Source organism: Lemur catta, chromosome 14 (genome assembly GCF_020740605.2).
Source record: "Lemur catta isolate mLemCat1 chromosome 14, mLemCat1.pri, whole genome shotgun sequence".
Classification (NCBI taxonomy): Eukaryota; Metazoa; Chordata; class Mammalia; order Primates; family Lemuridae; genus Lemur; species Lemur catta.
In genome coordinates, this window is record NC_059141.1 from 48392963 (window position 1) to 48398919 (window position 5957).

Genomic DNA, 5957 nt, shown 5'->3' on the forward strand with positions numbered 1-5957 from the left:
GGAGGGGCGGTCTCTGGGCACTTGCTGGCCGGCCAGCGCCCCTGCCTCTGAGCTCCGCGGGTCGGTGCGGCGGGGGGCGTGCGCTCCAGGCCCGGGCCCCTGGCCGGCTCGCGCTGCCTTCGGGGACCGAGCCAGCCGCCGGCGGCCGGGGCTGAGGCTCCCGCGCAGCGCGGCTGCCCTCTCGCTTCTGCCGCCCGCCCGCCGGGCCGAAGGGAGGGAGGGGGCTCCGCGGCGCAGTCGTCATGGCACTCGGCACACCTGCGCCCGCCGAGCGAGGGCGCCCCCGCTCGCCTCCGTCCTGGCACTCTCCCCGCAGGGACGAACACCCCTCCAAAGCAGGGGACACCCCGCCGCACACTGCAGCCCTGGCAGCCACGTCCAGTAAGTCCGTGCCTCACTCCCGTGCCCCACATGCCAGCCTCTGTCCCCACTCCTCATCCTTGCCCACCCCGGCCTGACCCCCAGTCCCCCAACCTGGTGTCCAGGCCCCTGGCTCTCCTGAGAAGCGGATGAGAGGTAGCTGTGAGTACACAGGAGGGCCCCAGGTCAGCTCTGAGCTCTCCCAGGACAATGGGGACAACCTGTCTGGTACATGGAATTAACCAGCTCAGCCACTTACCAGATGTTTACCCTTGGGCAAGGTCCTTACCCCAACCTGAGTCTCAGTTTCTGCATTTGTAAAATGGGGTTGGTTTTGTTTTTGTTTTGTTTTGAGACAGAGTCTTTCTCTGTTACCCAGGCTACAGTGCAGTGACATCATCATAGCTCACTGCAACCTCAGACTCCTGGGCTCAAGCGATCCTCTTGCCTCAGCCTCCAGAGTAGCTGGGACTACAAGTGTGCACCACCACAGGGCTAATTTCTCTATACTTTGTAGAGTTGGAGTCTCACTATGTGTATAATGGTGTTGAGGGGAGTAAATGTGATGATGTCACACTTTCTGCCCAGCACATAGTAGATGCTCAACAAATGGTCCCTTGACCCCAGGTTCTAGCCAGATGAAAGAAAGTCAATAGTCCATTCCTTCCTTTATTCCGAGTCAAGGGTTTGTTCCGGGGGCTCTGGGGAAACGGCTCACACAAGGCTTCTTCCTAGGCTCGCTTCTCTCTCTAGTTCCTCTCTTGTCCTGAGCAGCTGGCAGAGTCTCAGAGCTGGAAGGGCCTTAGAGGTCATTGAGTATAATCTTGACCCAGGCAGGTGTCCTGACCCTAATCCCTAGCATGGATACCTGTGTCTGCACATCCCTTTCTCTTCCCCCAGGGCAGCCCTTCAGAGAGCAGAAGGAAGGGAGGCTGCCCCCTCCAGTCTGCCCTTCTGCCGGAGAAACGCCTGAGTTTCACTGGGCCTTTTTGTTTCTGTGACTTTCCTCAGTTTCTTCATCTATAAAATGGGGACAATAATAGTATCTACCTCCTAGAATTATTGTGAAGATTAAAGGAGTTACTATATGTAAAGCACTTGGAACAGTGTCTGGTACGTAGTCCTCAAGAAATATTGTTCATATCGTCAGTGTCTCGAGCCCACCTTCCTGTGGAAGTGCTCGCATTTCTTGAAGTCCCTGACAGTCAGAACCCAGGACTGTGACGGGTCGTATTAAGCTGTAAACTCTGCACAGCCCAGCACTGCCATTTACTGTGTGTGCGGCTTTGAGAAAGTTATGTAACCTCTGCGTGCCTCAGTTTCCTCTCATCTACAAAATAGAGATAATAGTGCCTACCACATAGGGTTGTTATGAGAATTAAATGAGTTAATATATGTAGTTATTAAATGAGTTAATACATGAATTAAATGAGTTAACATATAGGTACTCAGTAAATATGAGCTGTAATTACTGGGACATTAGACTTTGAATAATGCACTCTCACTTTTTCAGTTTTTTTCCTTCCTTCCTCCCTCCCTTTCTTCTTTCTTTAGCAGCCACATCATTCTAGTGGTCAATTATCCCACCATCTTTTTCTGTGAATAGTTCTAGATCTCAGAGCCCTTTTTTTCCTTCTCATCCTTTTCTACAGACATTTTTCTTCAACCACTGACATCTTTGCACAGTGCCAGGTGCCCGTGGTAGCACACAAAACAAATTCAGTGGCTCCAGCCCTGGAGATCAGGCAGGGCAGTGCCATGGATAGAAAGGACAGGGTGTGAATTCTGCTTCCACCTTTTATTATCTGTGGGACCCAGGGGAAGTCACTTAAGCCCTCTAACCTCATTTTCCCCATCTGTAAAATGGGATTTGCAATGCTTCTTCTCAAGACTCCTGTGTGGGTTAAAATCACATGCCATGAAATATAGTGCCCTTCCTCATTGCCAAAGTTACGGGTGGATGTCAAACAGATAGATTGGGTAAAAGTCTCTCTGTGCAGATAAAGTGCCTCTTCTCCTTTTCTTCCTGTTGTGGACTGAATTGTATCTCCCCAAAATTGATATGTTGACTTCTTAACCCCACAGTGTGACTGTATTTGGAGACAGGGCCTTTAGGAAGTAATTAAGGTTAAATGAGGTCATAAGGGTGGGGCCCTAATCATATAGGACTAGTGCCATTTTAAGAAGAGGAAGAGACTGAGCACAGTGGTTCATGCCTGTAATCCTAGGACTTTGGGAGGCCAAGGCAGGACAATTCCTTGAGGCCAGGAGTTCAAGACCAGCCTGAGCAAGAATGAGACCCCATCTCTACAAAAGATAAAAATAAAAAATAGAAGAATTAGTCAGGCATGGTGGTGTGCACCTGTAGTCCCAGCTACCTGGGAGGGAGCCTGAGCTAGGAGGATCGCTTGAGTCCAGGAGGTTGAGGTTGCAGTGAGATATGATCACACCACTGTACTTTAGCCTGGGCAACAGGGGGAGATCCTGTCTCAAAAAACAAAACAAAACAAAACAGGACAAGACACCAGGAATGTGCATGCACAGAAGAAAAGCCATGTGAGGACACAGCAAGAAGCCGGCTGTCTGCAAGCTGAGAACAGAGGCCTCAGAAGAAACCTTGGCCCCTTGATCTTGGACGTCCAGACTCCAGAACTAAGAGAAAAAAAAAACTTCTGTTGTTTAAGCCACCCAGTCTATGGAATTTTTTTATGGCAGCCCTAGCAAACTAAGGCACCTCCCTACCCCAAGGGAGCTCCCAGGCAACCCCAGGTATCATTATTCCCCATTTGATATCATGCCTTCCTCCCGGGTTCCCCTGACTGCAGGGATGGGGCACTTCTCCCTAAACCTTGAATCCAGAGCCCTTGAGTCAAACAAGGCACCGTTGCTCTTATTTTACAGAAGTCAGTGAGGCTACTGCCTTAGCAAATATGACACAGCTTGTCAGTGGAAGAAAGAGCCAAGAACCCTCCCCTGGACTCCTTGGGCACTGGCCCTGCTATGCCCCAGCCCAGCCTCCCCCCAAGTTTCTTGGCCTTCTGGGAGCATCAGAGAAATCCAAGGGTGCAGTCTTCTGGGGTGTAGAGCAGGCCCTGTCCATCTTGACCAGGAAGGAGCCCACCACGTCCTTGGCCTGCAGGGCTTCCAGCTCATCCATTCCGGCCAAGACCTTGACCTGGACATTCATCCTCAGAGCAGCTGCTCCCCAGCCCTCCCCCAACAGCTACAGCGCGGCTCGTGTGCTGTGGTCTAGGGAGCCTTTTCACAGAAAGCCCCACCATCCTGGAAACTGATTTCCATCTGGCAGGAGGAAAGTAGAATTGAGAAGGTCTTTGAAGGGGGAAAAGCCTCCTGTGCCAACTAGAGTCCATGTGGACACCTGCTTGAAGAAGCCTCTGAAAGGGGCGGGGAAGAGGTGGAGGGTGATCTGTTTAGACTCGAGTTTTCTAGGGGGGCTGTGAGGTCCGTCAAAGGGGACAATAACGTGACTGCAGGACTGCCTTTCTTCTTGGAGAAGACGAAACAGTACCTGATACCCTAAGGGAGAGAAGGTTTAATGGTTCATGGTGACTCTGGAGAAACTGAGGCAGAGCAAAGCAATTTGGCTGAGGTCCAGAGCTGTTGGGTCCAGCCACGTGTTGGGCTGTGTGATGTTGTCATCTGGGAGTCAGGAGCCTCCAGTTCTAGAGCAGGCCCTGTGCATTGCGTGACCTCGGGCAAGTTGCCCATCCTTTTTGAGCATCAGTGTGAAAAGGGAGGCGGCACTAGGATCAAATCATTTGGTGACCCCTGATCTGGTCTCTGAGTTCTGTGAATGCCACTCACATCTCTAGCTTCCAGTGGACACAAACCTGGAAGTCCCACAGGTCCCAAATCGGCTCATCATCTCTCCCTTCCCCTGCTGGCCACTTCTCTGGCTGTGTTGTCCTTCCAGGGAAAGGCACCTGCCTGTACAATCAGGACATAAGCCAGGTGGCCAACTGAGGGACCAGACAGAATTCTGCCAATGCAGAAGTGAAAGTGATCAGGTGCAGTCACTTGCACACTCGTGGCCTGCTTCTGCCACCCTGTTCCAGGAGATCACTGCTGTTGGAATGTTGGCCCAGGGTTGCCAGCTCTTCTGATTCTTCAGGAGAAGCCAGAAATCCAGATATTTTTCATAAAAAGATTTCATCTCCCAATTATTTTTAAACACTGTGCAGACCAAACAAAACGTATCTAGGGGCTGAATTTGGCTCAGGGCCCTTTTGCAACTTCTTAAATCTCAGGAGATCAGGGGTTCTCAATCCTGGCTGAACATTAGAATCACACAGGGGAGCTTTAAAAAAAATTGCCAGTGCCGAAACTCTAGGGTAGACCAACTGAAGCGCACTTATTCAACAGGATCAGACCAATTCAATTGTATCTGTCTCTGGTGGATAGGGCCTAGGCGTCAGGGCTTTTTCAAAACTCTCCAGGTGATTCTGATGTGCAGGCAAGGTAGACAGAGAATCACTGCTACAGCCCTCCTTGGCTTTCCCCCTTCCAGGAGGGTCCTGGCCTCATAGAGATCATGACCAGCTGTGGGAGACATGGATGAATGAGTGAGTGAATGAATGAATGCTCACCTTGCTCGTGGTCCACACTCCGTGCTATCCCCAGTGATCTTCCCAAATCATGAATCTAATCATGCCCACCCCTGTGTCCATTCCCCCAAGGGCTTCCAGGTACTCCGGCTTTGAACTTGAGCCCTCCACGTGCCATCCAAGCTTCCCTGGTCCTTGTTTACTTCTCCACCCTCAAATCTTACTGTTTATCCTTCTTACCCGACAGGTCACCTGCCATGCACCTTGCTGGTCCTCTGACTGCTCTGTGCCTTGGCACGTACCGTACCCTCTGCCTGGGTATCTTTTGGTGCCCGCTCTCCTGTCCCCCCTCACATGCCCATCAGCCTGTCCCTTGTCCCATCCTCTCCTCTCTGCTATCTCCACAATAGCTCTCAGACATGAGGTTCCCAAACTCTGCAGCACTTTACAATCGCCTGGGAGGTGTTAAGCCCTCCCCACCTCAATGCTCAGGTCGCACCCACAGCAGTTAAACGAGAATGTCTGGGTGTGGGAACTGGGTCAGAAGTTTTTAAAGACCCCCAGGTGATTCCAATGTGCAGCAAAATTTGAGAACTACTGTGTGTGACATTCCAGTCGTATTTCTCTTCCATTCCTGTCTTCCCAGCTAGTCTATGGCCCTCCCTCTCCGTGTTAGTCTGCCCAGGCTGCCATAACAAAATGCCACAGGCTGTGTGGCTGAAAACAACAGAAATTTATTTCTCGTAGTTCTGGGAAGTCCAAGATTAAGGTTCCATCCGACTTGGTGTCTGCTGAGGGCTACCTTCTGGCGTGCAGACGCGGCCGTCTCCCTGTGTCCTCACGGGGCCTTTCCCCAGTGTGTGCACATGAGAGAGAGTGAGTGCCCTGGGTTCTCTTTTTATAAGGACCCCGATCCTAGGGGATCAGAGCCCCACACCATGACCTCATTTAACTTAATTACTTCCTACCAGCCCTGTCTCCAAATACAATCCACAGGGTGGTTAGGACTTTGATGTATGAATTTGGAGGGAC